The sequence below is a fragment of the Salmo salar genome, chromosome ssa20, assembly GCF_905237065.1.
Source record: "Salmo salar chromosome ssa20, Ssal_v3.1, whole genome shotgun sequence".
Classification (NCBI taxonomy): domain Eukaryota; kingdom Metazoa; phylum Chordata; class Actinopteri; order Salmoniformes; family Salmonidae; genus Salmo; species Salmo salar.
In genome coordinates, this window is record NC_059461.1 from 6,623,013 (window position 1) to 6,639,204 (window position 16,192).

Below are 16,192 nucleotides of genomic sequence, written 5' to 3' on the forward strand. Positions count from 1 at the left end.
ATATGGAACGCCGTTTGGGTCTTAAAGCGCGTGGTCAAAACGCAATCTTTTTAATGGTACTGTATAAAGTAAACCGGTGCAGGCGCTAAATTAACGCCTACATGAGTAAAATAAGCGTGTGCAAATGTGCTTGCAGGAGGTTCAACATGTGCTAAATAAATGGCTGCAAGCGGTCCTGCACACTTCAAGTTAACGCCTACAGCTGCTAAATATATACCTACACACACTAACTTAAAGCGTTCTTTAATATGCTGATTTTACTAGCCAATTTCCCTAGCTCCTCCTTTCAACCAGATTTCACAGTTTGAAGGAACTTCCTTTTCCACTGCAAGCAGAGTTTGAACCTTTACAAGGTAACGGTTTTGTCTTTGAAATTAGTTTTTTACTGAATTGTAAAGTTTATCAGCTCGTTTACAGTGGAAAGATCTGTTTCTCATCACTAGCTATAAAATGCAGCTAACATTAATCTAGCACCAGGATCAGCAGTGCTTAGCATATGCTAAGTCAGATACTTGCTAGGTAATTTAGCTAACGTTGGTAGCCTCGAACCCCGGCCATATTATATCATATAGTTAGCCTCAAACTTTGCCCGGTCATACTGCTAGCCGCAGTGAATGGTACCGTCTTGTGTTTTATTAAAAGCCCTGCTGAAAAAAACATGTAAACTATAACAGCCACGGAAACACATTGGACTGTGTTAATACTATCAAGGTAAATTACATACTAGCAAGATTGTTGCTTGAATGCAGGGCCAGGCATACATAGATTAGACAACGGAGATGCTTAAAATCTTGGTAGTTCGATTTTTGGACTATTGACTTTTTTTTGAAGCAGGACATGTTTTTGAGTTATGTTTTTAGCCCAAATCCTTGTATTTAAGCAAAACAACAACTTAAGGTAGGCAACTTCTTCAGCCTGACAGGCTTTCATTTAAATGCTAGCATTAGCCGCGCTAGCTCGCGAATAGCATGAAGACACAGAAAAGCTCACAAAGCAAATTTGGCTAGTGACAACCTTGTAAAACCTTTGCTAACGTTTAACGTTACATGTCAGCTTTCAAACAGAGTAGACTTTAATGTGGACGTTGACTTTTTGAACATTTATATTCCATTGAAGCTTATTAGGGTAAAATAACATCAGGCATATACCCAGTACTGGTTCAAAGGAATAGGGTTCCCATTCCTTCCGCTTTATTTTCACACAATTGTGTCTTGCAGAAGGGAACCAGGAAGAGGAGCTTGGAGTGGGCAAGGGGGAGGCTGACAAAGCAGCAGAGAAGACCTGATTCATCAAGTATCAATTAAATGTTGGTGATTCTCACCTGGTTGGCATGCATGCACAACATAACAAGGTATGCAACATTAAGCCCAATCAAATATCCAATGTTATTAAAACATGTATCCCAATTTACAGTCGTGTTAATGTTATGAACTACAAACAATCTATGGTTCTTGGAGTCAATGAATCAATTGAAAGGGACTACAATTAGACATTTTTAAACTGTGCCAGTAAAGATGACAAAGTAATCGGCTCTTATGGTTCTGTTTACATTTTTTCCAGACACTTCAATCTGACACTCTTGTTAATGTTGACGTCAGGCAAAACGTCTTTAGCCACCTTAGGACGGAGAGCCACTGGTTGGCATTTGACTGCAGTGTCTGTACCAGTCAAGAACGTTAGACGTTATGTCCCCATGATATCGAAGCTTCTTCCCATCTCCACTGCAGCCCAGTCGATATCGATTTAAAAAACTGGAACAATTGTGTAGCACAACTCCAGTTTGCCTATTGTCCCAAAAAATGTCAATTTGCATTTTTACATAAGTCAGAGTGCATATTATAGCTCTGCTTTCAACGCCATCCTGACCCACAAACTGGTTAACAGACTCGGGGTGTAAATCCTGTAATAACAAATTAGATTTTTTTACATTATTATAAAGTGTATCCCCAGAATGGACCCGACACTCCCATGGTACACACAAGTTCATGAAGGAGCTGTGGGACTTGACATAATGGTGATAGGACAACAGTCTCAGCGTAAACAAAACAAAGTAGATGGTGATACTTGACCATTCTCCCATCTACTGTACATTGACATGGAGATGATCAGCAGCTTCAAGTTCCTGGGCACCCTGATATCCTTTTCTGTCCCCAGTTACTTCACTCAAAGTCCCACTTGTGCTTCTCCACTACCCTCAAACTTGCTGCACCACGACCTATGTACCAAATACAGTGTCTTTTATTGCCATTACACATGTAAATGAAACGTCCATATTTACGGTAAGATTTATTTATGGTAACATTGCACATATCGTAACAGTCCCTTGACATACATGACTTAACTACTTTGCATAATGCTCAGTTTACCCACTAAGATATCATACATTTATTAAAGCAGCATTATGTATTACTGTGTCCAATTGATTCTGGTTGGTTGTAACGTTTTTGAAAACTTTCACTACACAACTTTTTTTGCTGATGGACAGTCCTGTTGGAAACTTTCATAATATCAATTATTTTGGGACACATCACCAATTAGCATTGGCTGCAGTATTCCGAACTTACTAGGTAGTCATGCAATAAACGTTTTGGATAATTCCCGTTACATGAATTCTTCAAATCAAATTGTATTTGTCACGTGCCAAATACAACAGTGAAATGCTTACTTACAAGCCCTTAACCAACAATGCAGTTAAAAAATTTAAAAATAAGTAAATTATTAAAAGAGCATCATTAAAATAACAATAGCGAGGCTATATACAGGGGATACTGGTACAGAGAATGTGCAGGCACCGGTTAGTCAAGTTAATATATACATGTAGGTAGAGATATTTTTTTATTTTATTTATTTCACCTTTATTTAACCAGGTAGGCAAGTTGAGAACAAGTTCTCATTTACAATTGCGACCTGGCCAAGATAAAGCAAAGCAGTTCGACAACATACAAAAACACAGAGTTACACATGGAGTAAAACAACATACAATCAATGATGCAGTAGAAAAAAAATTAAAATTAAAATAAGATTATATACAATGTGAGCAAATGATGTGAGATAAGGGAGGTAAAGGCAAAAAAATGCCATGGTGGCAAAGTAAATAAAGTATAGCAAGAAAAACACTGGAATGGTAGATTTGTAGTTTGAAGAAAGTTCAGAGATAAAATATAAATAATATGGTGTAAAGGAGCAAAATAAATAAAATAAATAGATACAGTAGGGGAAGAGGTAGTAGTTTGGGCTAAATTATAGATGGGCTATGTACAGGTGCAGTGATCTGTGAGCTGCTCTGACAACTGGTGCTTAAAGCTAGTGAGGGAGATAAGTGTTTCCAGTTTCAGAGATTTTTGTAGTTCGTTCCAGTCATTGGCAGCAGAGAACTGGAAGGAGAGACGACCAAAGGAGGAGTTGGCTTTAGGGGTGACCAGAGAGATATACCTGCTGGAGCGCGTGCTACAGGTGGGTGCTGCTATGGTGACCAGTGAGCGGAGATAAGGGGGGACTTTACCTAGCAGGGTCTTGTAGATGACCTGGAGCCAATGTGTTTGGCGACGATTATGAAGCGAAGGCCAGCCAACAAGAGCGTACAGGTCGCAGTGGTGGGTAGTATATGGGGCTTTGGTGACAAAACGGATGGCACTGTGATAGACTGCATCCAGCTTGTTGAGTAGGGTATTGGAAGCTATTTTGTAAATGACATCGCCGAAGTCGAGGATTGGTAGGATGGTCAGTTTTACGAGGGTATGTTTGGCAGCATGAGTGAAGGATGCTTTGTTGCGAAATAGGAAGCCAATTCGAGATTTCACTTTGGATTGGAGATGATTGATGTGAGTCTGGAAGGAGAGTTTACAGTCTAACCAGACACCTAGGTATTTGTAGTTGTCCACAAATTCTAAGTTAGAACCGTCCAGAGAAGTGATGCTGGACAGGCGGGCAGGTGCAGGCAGCGATCGGTTGAAGAGCATGCATTTAGTTTTACTTGTGTTTAGGAGCAGTTGGAGACCACGGAAGGAGAGTTGAATGGCATTGAAGCTCGTCTGGAGGGTTGTTAACACAGTGTCCAAAGAAGGGCCAGAAGTGTACAGAATGGTGTCGTCTGCGTAGAGGTGGATCAGAGATTCACCAGCAGCAAGAGCGACATCATTTATGTATACAGAGAAAAGAGTTGGCCCAAGAATTGAACCCTGTGGTACCCCCATAGAGACTGCCAGAGGTCCAGACAGTAGGCCCTCCGATTTGACACACTGAACTCTGTCAGAGAAGTAGTTGGTGAACCAGGCGACGCAATCGTTTGAGAAACCAAGGCTACTGAGTCTGCCGATGAGGATGTGGTGATTAACAGAGTCAAAAGCTTTGGCCAGGTCAATGAATACGGCAGCACAGTATTGTTTCTTATCGATGGCGGTTACGATGTCGTTTAGGACCTTGAGCGTGGCTGAGGTGCACCCATGACCAGCTCTGAAACCAGATTGCATAGCGGAGAGGGTGCGGTGGGATTCGAAATGGTCGGTAATCTGTTTGTTAACTTGGCTTTCGAAGACCTTAGAAAGGCAGGGTAGGATGGATATAGGTCTGTAGCAATTTGGGTCAAGAGTGTCATTTACGTCATTTAGCAGACGCTCTTATCCAGAGCGACTTACAGTAGTGAATGCATACATTTCATACAATTTCATACATTATTATTATTTTATATATATATATATATATATATATATATATATATTTTTTTTTTTTCTGTGCTGGCCCCCCGTGGGAATCGAACCCACAACCCTGGTGTTGCAAACACCATGCTCTACCAACTGAGCTACAGTGTCACCTCCTTTGAAGAGGGGGATGACAGCAGCTGCTTTCCAATCTATGGGAATCTCAGACGACACGAAAGAGAGGTTGAACAGGCTAGTAATAGGGGTTGCAATAATTTCGGCAGATAATTTTAGAAATAAAGGGTCCAGATTGTCAAGCCCAGCTGATTTGTAGGGGTCCAGATTTTGCAGCTCTTTCAGAACATCAGCTGAATGGATTTGGGAGAAGGAGAAAATGGGGGAGGCTTGGGCGAGTAGCTGTGGGGGGTGCAGTGCTGTTGAATGCAGTAGGGGTAGTTAGGTGGAAAGCATGGCCAGCCGTAGAAAAATGCTTGTTGAAATTCTCAATTATAGTGGGCTTATCGGTGGTGACAGAGTTTCCTATCCTCAGTGCAGTGGGCAGTTGGGAGGAGGTGTTCTTATTCTCCATGGACTTTACAATGTCCCAAAACTTTTTAGAGTTGGAGTTGCACGAAGCGAATTTCTGTTTGAAAAAGCTAGCCTTGGCGTTTCTAACTGCCTGTGTGTATTGGTTTCTAACTTCCCTAAAAAGTTGCATATCGCGGGGGCAGTTCGATGCTAATGCAGAACGCCACAGGATATTTGTGTTGGTTAAGGGCAGTCAGGTCTGGGGAGAACAAAGGGCTATATCTGTTCCTGGTTCTAAATTTCTTGAAAGGGGCATGCTTATTTAAGATGGAGAGGAAGGCATTTAAAAAAAATAACCAGGCATCCTCTACTGACGGGATGAGGTCAATATCCTTCCAGGATACCAGGGCCAGGTCGATTAGAAAGGCTTGCTCGTTGAAATGTTTCAGGGAGCGTTTGACAGTGATGAGTGGAGGTCGTTTGACCGCTGACCCATTACGGGTGCAGGCAATGAGGCAGTGATCGCTGAGATCTTGGTTGAAAACAGCAGAGGTGTATTTAGAGGGCACGTTGGTTAGGATGATATCTATGAGGGTGCCAGTGTTTGCGGCTTTGGGGTTGTACCTGGTGGGTTCATTAATAATTTGTGTGAGATTGAGGGCATCAAGCTTGGATTGTAGGATGGCTGGGGTGTTAAGCATGTCCCAGTTTAGGTCACCTAGTAGCACGAGCTCTGAAGATAGATGGGGGCAATCAGTTCACATATGGTGTCCAGAGCACAACTAGGGGCCGAGGGGGGTCTATAGCAGGCGGCAACGGTGAGAGACTTGTTTTTGGAGAGGTGGATTTTTAAAAGTAGAAGTTCAAATTTTTTGGGTACAGACCTGGATAGCAGGACAGAACTCTGCAGGCTATCTCTGCAGTAGATTGCAACACCGCCCCCTTTGGTCGTTCTATCTTGTCTGAAAACGTTGTAGTTAGGGATGAAGATTTCAGAGTTTTTGGTGGACTTCCTCAGCCAAGATTCAGACACAGCTAGGACATCCGGGTTGGCAGAGTGTGCTAAAGCAGTGAATAAAACAAACTTAGGGAGGAGGCTTCTAATGTTAACATGCATGAAACCAAGGTTATTACGGTTTCATGCATGTTAACATTAGAAGCCTCCTCCCTAAGTTTGTTTTATATTAAAGTGACTATGCATAGATAGTAGCAGCAAATAGTCTGGGTAGCCATTTGCTTAGATGTTCAGTAGTCTTATGGCTTGGGGGTAGAATCTGTTTAGAAGCCTCTTGGACCTAGAATTGGCGCTCCGGTACCGCGCGGTAGTAGAGAGAACTGTAGCTGTGGCTCCACTGGCAATCCCAGCCTAGGAATGCTGAAGCCCCTGAAGTGAAAATGAAAACCCTTCTTCATGGTTAAAGGGTATGTGTTCCCCCTGAAAAAAGGGAAGGGGGGGGTGTTAAAGTCCATAAGTAACACTTGTTGGAGAACACAATACTCTAAGTGAAAGTAGTTTGGGATTTAATTTATTACATTCTTAGGGGGCCCATGGAAGAATAAGGCTATAAAATGCTGTCCCACAGTTGTGAGAGTGATTAGGGGATGTTTTACTGATGTGGGCCGTGTTACTTCAATGATCATGGTTTTGCATCTAACCTTCCACCTCCAGAAGGCAGTCCCTCCAGAAACATATGACTCTTCTCTCTATTGCTCTTTGATTGGTACCAGGTGGGGAGCACTCTGCTTTGAAGAAAGCTATGCCTGGCCAAAAGACGTTTCTCAGCATAGATGAAAACCTCTCTGAAGAGGCTTGAGTGTCTATTTATATAAGGCAGGAGACCTAGACACTCCAGACCCTCTTTGAATCTATAAAGTAAAAAAAAGTCAATGAATTTACCTTGAAGAATTTAACTAAAAACTTGAGAATCCTTAGAGTGGGGAGAACAAGTATTTGATACACTGCCGATTTTGCAAGTTTTCCTACTTACAAAGCATGTAGAGGTCTGTAATTTTTTATCATAGGTACACTTCAACTGTGAGAGATGGAATCTAAAACAAAAATCCAGAAAAAAAATCACATTGTATGATTTAAGTAAATAATTTGCATTTTATTGCATGACATAAGTGTTTGATACATCAGAAAAGCAGAACTTAATATTTGGTACAGAAACTTTTGTTTGCAATTACAGAGATCATACGTTTCCTGTAGTTCTTGACCAGGTTTGCACACACTGCAGCAGGGCTTTTGTTCCACTCCTCCATACAGACCTTCTCCAGATCCTTCAGGTTTCAGGGCTGTTGCTGGGCAATACGGTCTTTCAGCTCCTTCCAAAGATTTTCTATTGGGTTCAGGTCTGGAGACTGGCTAGGCCACTCCAGGACCTTGAGATGCTTCTTACGGAGCCACTCCTTAGTTGCCCTGGCTGTGTGTTTCGGGTCGTTGTCATGCTGGAAGACCCAGCCACGACCCATCTTCAATGCTCTTACTGAGGGAAGGAGGTTGTTGGCCAAGATCTCGCGATACATGGCCCCATCCATCCTCCCCTCAATACGGTGCAGTCATCCTGTCCCCTTTGCAGAAAAGCATCCCCAAAGAATGATGTTTCCACCTCCATGCTTCACGGTTGGGATGGTGTTCTTGGGGTTGTACTCATCCTTCTTCTTCCTCCAAACACGGCGAGTGGAGTTTAGACCAAAAAGCTCGTCTCAGACCACATTACCTTCTCCAATTCCTCCTCTGGATCATCCAGATGGTCATTGGCAAACTTCAGACGGGCCTGGACATGCGCTGGCTTGAGCAGGGGGACCTTGCGTGCGCTGCAGGATTTTAATCCATGACGGGGTAGTGTGTTACTAATGGTTTTCTTTGAGACTGTGGTCCCAGCTCTCTTCAGGTCATTGACCAGGTCCTGCCGTGTAGTTCTGGGCTGATCCCTCACCTTCCCCATGATCATTGATGCCCCACGAGGTGAGATCTTGCATGGAGCCCCAGACCGAGGGTGATTGACCGTAATCTTGAACTTCTTCTATTTTCTAATAATTGCGCCAACAGTTGTTGCCTTCTCACCAAGCTGCTTGCCTATTGTCCTGTAGCCCATCCCAGCATTGTGCAGGTCTACAATTTTATCCCTGATGTCCTTACACAGCTCTCTGGTTTTGGCCATTGTGGAGAGGTTGGAGTCTGTTTGATTGAGTGTGTGGACAGGTGACAAGTTTAAACAGGTGCAGTTAACTTCTTGCATCTAGACATTCCGCTAGCGGAACGCCTCACCAAATATCCAATGGAAGAACGTGGCGCGAAATACAAAAACCTCAAATGCAATAATTTCAATTTTTCAAACATTTGACTATTTTACACCATTTTAAAGATAAGACTCTCGTTAATCTAACCACATTATCCGATTTCAAAAAGGCTTTACAGCGAAAGCAAAACATTAGATTAGACTCACTACGAGCTCACAGAACAGGGCTCCGGGCAGCCGAGCGGAAATGGAGGAAAACTCGCCTCCCTACGGACCTGGCATCCTTTCACTCCCTCCTCTCTACATTCTCCTCTTCTGTCTCTGCTGCTAAAGCCACTTTCTACCACTCTAAATTCCAAGCATCTGCCTCTAACCCTAGGAAGCTCTTTGCTACCTTCTCCTCCCTCCTGAATCCTCCTCCCCCCTCCCTCTCTGAGGATGACTTCGTCAACCATTTTGAAAAGAAGGTTGACGATATCCGATCCTCGTTTGCTAAGTCAAATGACACCGCTGGTCCTGCTCACACTGCCCTACCCTGTGCTTTGACCTCTTTCTCCCCTCTCTCTCCAGATGAAATCTCGCGTCTTGTGACGGCCGGCCGCCCAACAACCTGCCCGCTTGACCCTATCCCCTCCTCTCTTCTCCAGACCATTTCCGGAGACCTTCTCCCCTTCCTCACCTCGCTCATCAACTCATCCTTGACCGCTGGCTACGTCCCTTCCGTCTTCAAGAGAGCGAGAGTTGCACCCCTTCTGAAAAAACCTACACTCGATCCCTCCGATGTCAACAACTACAGACCAGTATCCCTTCTTTCTTTTCTCTCCAAAACTCTTGAACGTGCCGTCCTTGGCCAGCTCTCCTGCTATCTCTCTCAGAATGACCTTCTTGATCCTAATCAGTCAGGTTTCAAGACTGGGCATTCAACTGAGACTGCTCTTCTCTGTGTCACGGAGGCTCTCCGCACTGCTAAAGCTAACTCTCTCTCCTCTGCTCTCATCCTTCTAGACCTATCTGCTGCCTTTGATACTGTGAACCATCAGATCCTCCTCTCCACCCTCTCCGAGTTGGGCATCTCCGGCGCGGCCCACCCTTGGATTGCGTCCTACCTGACAGGTCGCTCCTACCAGGTGGCGTGGCGAGAATCTGTCTCCGCACCATGCGCTCTCACCACTGGTGTCCCCCAGGGCTCTGTTCTAGGCCCTCTCCTATTCTCGCTATACACCAAGTCACTTGGCTCTGTCATATCTTCACATGGTCTCTCCTATCATTGCTATGCAGACGACACACAATTAATCTTCTCCTTTCCCCCTTCTGATAACCAGGCGGCGAATCGCATCTCTGCATGTCTGTCAGACATATCAGTGTGGATGACAGATCACCAGCTCAAGCTAAACCTCGGCAAGACGGATCTGCTCTTCCTCCCGGGGAAGGACTGCCCGTTCCATGATCGCCATCACGGTTGACAACTCCCTTGTGTCCTCCTCCCAGAGTGCTAAGAACCTTGGCGTGATCCTGGACAACACCCTGTCATTCTCCACTAACATCAAGGCGGTGACCCGATCCTGTAGGTTCATGCTCTACAACATTCGCAGAATACGACCCTGCCTCACACAGGAAGCGGCGCAGGTCCTAATCCAGGCACTTGTCATCTCCCGTCTGGATTACTGCAACTCGCTGTTGGCTGGGCTCCCTGCCTGTGCCATTAAACCCCTACAACTCATCCAGAACGCCGCAGCCCGTCTGGTGTTCAACCTTCCCAAGTTCTCTCACGTCACCCCGCTCCTCCGCTTTCTCCACTGGCTTCCAGTTGAAGCTCGCATCCGCTACAAGACCATGGTGATTGCCTACGGAGCTGTGAAGGGAACGGCACCTCCATACCTTCAGGCTCTGATCAGGCCCTACACCCAAACAAGGGCACTGCGTTCATCCACCTCTGGCCTGCTGGCCCCCCTACCTCTGAGGAAGCACAGTTCCCGCTCAGCCCAGTCAAAACTGTTCGCTGCTCTGGCACCCCAATGGTGGAACAAGCTCCCTCACGACGCCAGGACAGCGGAGTCAGTCACCACCTTCCGGAGACACCTGAAACCCCACCTCTTTAAGGAATACCTAGGATAGGATAAAGTAATCCTTCTAACCCCCCCCCCTAAAAGATTTAGATGCACTATTGTAAAGTGGTTGTTCCACTGGGTATCATAAGGTGAATGCACCAATTTGTAAGTCGCTCTGGATAAGAGCCATTTTCCAAGCAAGCCTATATGTCACATAAACCCAAAACACAGCTAAAAGAAGCACTAACCTTTGATGATCTTCATCAGATGACACTCCTAGGACATTATGTTATACAATACATGCATGTTTTGCTCAATCAAGTTCATATTTATATCCAAAAACAGCTTTTTACATTGGCATGTGATGTTGAGAACATGCATTCCCACCCAAAACTTCCGGTGAATTTACTAAATTACTCATCATAAACGTTGACAAAATACATAACAATTATTTTAAGAATTATAGATACAGAACTCCTTTATGCAATCGCTATGTCAGATTTTAAAATAGCTTTTCGGCGAAAGCACATTTTGCAATATTCTGAGTACATAGCTTAGCCATCACGGCTAGCTATTCAGGCACCCGCCAACTTCGGGGCTCACTAAACTCAGAATTACTATTATAAAAATGGTATTACCTTTGCTGATCTTTGTCAGAATGCACTCCCAGGACTGCTACTTCCACAAGAAATGTTGTTTTTTTTCAAAATAATCCATATTTATGTCCAAATACCTCTGTTTTGTTCGTGCGTTCAGGTCACTATCCAAAGGGTAACGCGCGAGCGCATATCGAGACAATTCAGAAGCATGTCAAACGCTGTTTAAAATCAATTTTTATGGTATTTTTCTCGTTAAAATAGCAATAATATTCCAACCGGACAATAGTGTGTTCATTCAAAGACGAAAAGAAAAAACAGCATGGTCTCGTGAACACGCATCTCCAATCTTAGTCACCAGGCAGTCCACTGACAAACTGTGTTACTATACTCTGCCCAGAGACAGGAGACGCCTCAATCCGCTTTCTGAACGATTTAGAGAGCCAATGGAAGCCTTAGAAAGTGCCACGTAACAGCTCAGATACTGTAGTTTCGATAGAGAAGCAAAAGAAGGACTACAAATTCGCAGACAGGCCACTTCCTGCTTGGAATCTTCTCAGGTTTTTGCCTGCCATATGAGTTCTGTTATACTCAGACACCATTCAAACCGTTTTTAGAATCTTTAGTGTTTTCTATCCAAATCTACTAATAATATGCATATTCTCGTTTCTGGGCAAGAGTAGTAACCAGTTTAAATCGGGTACGTTTTTTATCCGGCCATGAAAATACTGCCCCCTATCCCAAACAGGTTAATACAGGTAATGAGTGGAGAACAGGAGGGCTTCTTAAAGAAAAACGAACAGGTCTGTGAGAGCCGGAATTCTTACTGGTTGGTAGGTGATCAAATACTTATGTCATACAATAAAATGCAAATGAATTACTTAAAAATCATACAATGGGATTTTCTGGATTTTTGTTTTAGATTCCGTCTCTCACAGTTGAAGTGTACCTATGATAAAAATTACAGACCTCTACATGCTTTGTAAGTAGAAAAACCTGCTAAATCGGCAGTGTATCATACTTGTTCTCCCCACTGTATATGGAAACTCACTACTCAAGAGCATCCCGTATCCTGCTTTCTAAGTAGAACTTTGTGGCTGACTCCACTAGGGCATCCCTCTCCAATGTATGAATGTATCGCACTGGACCCAACATGACCGCTTCCTGTGCCTCGTCAACAGTTTGTGCTAACTGGATCTTAGATTGTTTATTGAACTGTGTTTTGGGACAAATTAGCAAAACAATACACTGATTATCACTACCCTTAAAAGGATTGACTGCCAACAAAAGGAAACCAAATCCACATGGAAAAGTATTCATGAACTACAACCCAATTTTTTTTCAAACTTAGTGCAAATTAACAGTGACATAACATCCATCACAGTATAAAGTCACTTACCTTCTCCAACTTCTCTCTGAAGTCATATTCCACAATTTCTTTCAGTTCTGGCACAGGTTGTAGGCCACACACTTGCCTGTATAGCCTCTGAAGAAATGTGGCTCTACACCCCCATGTACCAGACAGCAATCATGCGGCCCACCTGCTTGTATATGCCATCATAGAGTGCTGTCACACAGAAGACAAGCAGTAAATAAAGGACACATTACATACAAAAATCAAATATCTTACTCAAGTCATATACATTGCCATAAACAAATGTGTCTTTGTTGGTGTAAAAGTGTAACTCATCTTGAGAGTTGCAAGAATGGCAAAAAATGCCTATCAGGTCCCTCAAATATTGCAGAGGAATGGATGGCACTCATTAGCAGCCAGAGAAATTCGAGGGACCACCCTCAGCAGCTGCCCCTTTTCCGTCAGCATCCCTAAACCATGTCTATTTTTGCCTCACGATTAAAGCGGGCTCACTTAAAGCCTCTCATTGCACAATCATAAACGTTGTCCCTCATCACGTTAATTCGGTTGGCATCTCATTAACTTCAGCAGTGTTTGGAGGGCAACACTGAAAGAGACATTCAGAATAACAAAGCTCAGATACTTCCCACAATTCATCTGTAATAACAAGACATTTCATTATTTACAGGGATGATTTACTCATTGTACCAATATCAATAGAAGAGTGTGGTGAAGGTGGACGATAAGCCTCAGGGAATGGTGGAGGGGAGGCCACAAGAAGTGATGCAGAAGATGGGGGGGCCACAGGAATAGGTGCTGCCACAAGTGTAGCCAAGTCTGTAAAAGGTCATTTAAAGGCTTATACATTTTAAAAACATGGAGAAAGCAATAAAGCTGTTAAACATAATGTGATTACGTTCTGAAAGTGATTTACAGGAGAAATAAATGTAGCCGCATGAATCACTCACTATAAAATGTAATCAATGTGTAGGTCAAGAAGACATTTTAAGGATACATGTAGCTCTTTTTTTAAAAATAATATCTTCAATATGTATTACATTCAACAAGCAGACAGTGTTGTTTTCTCCATGGTCCATCCTAACTCTGGAGGGAACGCCATATCTGGAGACAGCATTCATGAAGCAATCCATTACAGTACTGCTGTGATTGTTCCTGGACGCACGGAGAAACAACGAGACGGCTGTACCCATCAATGCCACCATGTATGACTATCCTCCACCTAAATCAGAAAATACAGCACTAGTTGATACAAAAGCTGAAGATACATTAAATATACAATCACCATCCTCTTTTACCACTTAAATGCTGCATCAGGTTCCTGCAGTATATCACAAAGCATCAGACAAAATATTAAATTAACATCCAAAATGTGGAACAATATTAATGAACAGTCTACCGCAGATCACAACTATAAGTACTTCCGTTAGCCCTCTAAAGGCTACAACAAGGCTTTGTTGTAGACCGTTTCCTGCAGCAGAAGATGTGGGATTACAATATCTCCTTAATTGGAAAAATAACCACGTTTATCTTGATGAATCAAGAGGACAGACTCTCTTGTTGTTCACAATTAGGCACAAATACTTTGCTCCAACTGTTTTTGCCTCCGTAGGTCCTCAATGTAAGCATGTTTGTTAATTTCATGGTGCAGATATTCTATCAATCACTGAAGTAGCAGAAACACAAAACAATTATCCAAATGAGTAACATATGGTATCAAGGGCCATTGCTTACTGAACTGTTAGTTGTTGATGAACAAGTTGATGGTGAACAATTTGAGATGTTACAATGTACAACTTCTCAGTGATGTAGATAATTGTGTCTATAACAAAGATACATCTACCTTATCAGTTTCTGGTTTCCATCAAGGTGCCATAACGAGTTTGGTCCAGCAACACGGCATGACCTTCTATGCAGCCTCTGCGACATGGCTCGGAGGGCAGCCGCCCTCGGGTTAACACAAAGCATGCTGTCCTGCTCCTGCTGACTCCATGACGACTGGTGTGTGTTTCTGTCAGGCGGTGGGTGTAGCTGGTGCATGAAGTCAGGCGCAGGAGAGCAGAGATGAGTGAACAACGCACTTTACTATAGAAAATAGTACAAAGTAACAAAACAAGGAGAGGAACCAACTTCGGCGGAAGTTGTGACACCTTCACTCTGCGTCTCTGCACCCAGAGCCCTTAATTGTGATCGAACAGCCTCCGGTCCACGTTTATCATTCCCAGCCTCCAAGTCCTTAATCTTTTCATCCAGAGCCAAGTCTGACATGTCAGAATATAACATTACATTACATTTAAGTCATTTAGCAGACGCTCTTATCCAGAGCGACTTACAAATTGGTGCATTCACCTTATGATATCCAGTGGAACAACCACTTTACAATAGTGCATCTTAATCTTTTAAGGGGGGGGGGGGGTTAGAAGGATTACTTTATCCTATCCTAGGTATTCCTTAAAGAGGTAGGGTTTCAGGTGTCTCCGGAAGGTGGTGATCATGGAACGGGCAGTCCTTCCCCGGGAGGAAGAGCAGCTCCGTCTTGCCGAGGTTCAGCTTGAGGTGGTGATCCGTCATCCACACTGATATGTCTGACAGACATGCAGAGATGCGATTCGCCGCCTGGTTATCAGAAGGGGGAAAGGAGAAGATTAATTGTGTGTCGTCTGCATAGCAATGATAGGAGAGACCATGTGAGGATATGACAGAGCCAAGTGACTTGGTGTATAGCGAGAATAGGAGAGGGCCTAGAACAGAGCCCTGGGGGACACCAGTGGTGAGAGCGCACGGTGCGGAGACAGATTCTCGCCACGCCACCTGGTAGGAGCGACCTGTCATAACGGTGATAGATTGAAGTGTCTGGGAAAAAAAGTAACAATGGACAGGGATGAGGTAATGCATATCATCATAATCATTTTAAAGTCATGTCTTGATTGTAGTCATTCTAAAATTGTTTGATTGGTAAGAAACTGGAAACCATGCATCTAAAGTCTGTAGTTTATAGCATTACTCCCAAGCACAACTGACCTTAGACGACATTTGACTGTCGATCGGGACGCATGTAGAATGTCTGCCATCTGAGACACACTGAAAGCACAGGACATCAGAAACCTCAGTTGCTCTTGAGCGATGGCATAACAAGGCGCACCTCTAGCTCCTCTCCAAGTCCGAGGAGCCCAGTAACTGGAACTGGCTGTGACAATAATACAGTACATTAAGTAGCCTAAACACAGTGTAACACAGCCCACCCCCCTCGATCCAAAAACACTTAAATTATAGTAACTGTCACAGATTTTTCCCAAGTAATATTTTTATAAAATTGGATTTTAAAGCCAAGACATAAATAGAAATGTTGACCAAAAATGAATAAAATGGGGAGCAGGAGAACGAAGAGTGAAAAAACAAAAAAACAACAGTAAACTTAACCACACCCAACATTTTTCATCCTCCCCTAGCCCACTCAAGGCTCCTCTGCATGGTTTCCATTCTGCTAAGATGACAGTTTTGTGAAAATAGAGACCATGGAAGGGACTGTGATTCCTGTTCAAACAGTGCCATAGTACTAACGTTAGCGTTCCTGGTTTATGTCTGAAGTTTTTAATTTCTACATAGGCTTAGATGAAATATTCATATTTCAAAGGGTATTCAAAAATATATCTGTGCTGTTGGAAAGCTGATATGTTATTATATAAGCAAAGTTTTTACTCGGTTGTGCTAGGTCAAAATGAGCGTTGTGAGCTTTGTAAATGTTTTCATGCTAATCGCGAGCTAGCGC

General features: G+C 43.4%; 1 long non-coding RNA gene across 1 annotated transcript; it reads left to right on the forward strand.

The window, feature by feature from the left end:
• Positions 1-269: 269 nt before the first annotated feature.
• Positions 270-13,312, forward strand: LOC123729345 (uncharacterized). Its single transcript, XR_006761131.1, has 3 exons — positions 270-353; positions 1,218-1,351; positions 13,094-13,312. It is a non-coding gene; the product is annotated as an uncharacterized lncRNA (long non-coding RNA).
• Positions 13,313-16,192: the final 2,880 nt, after the last annotated feature.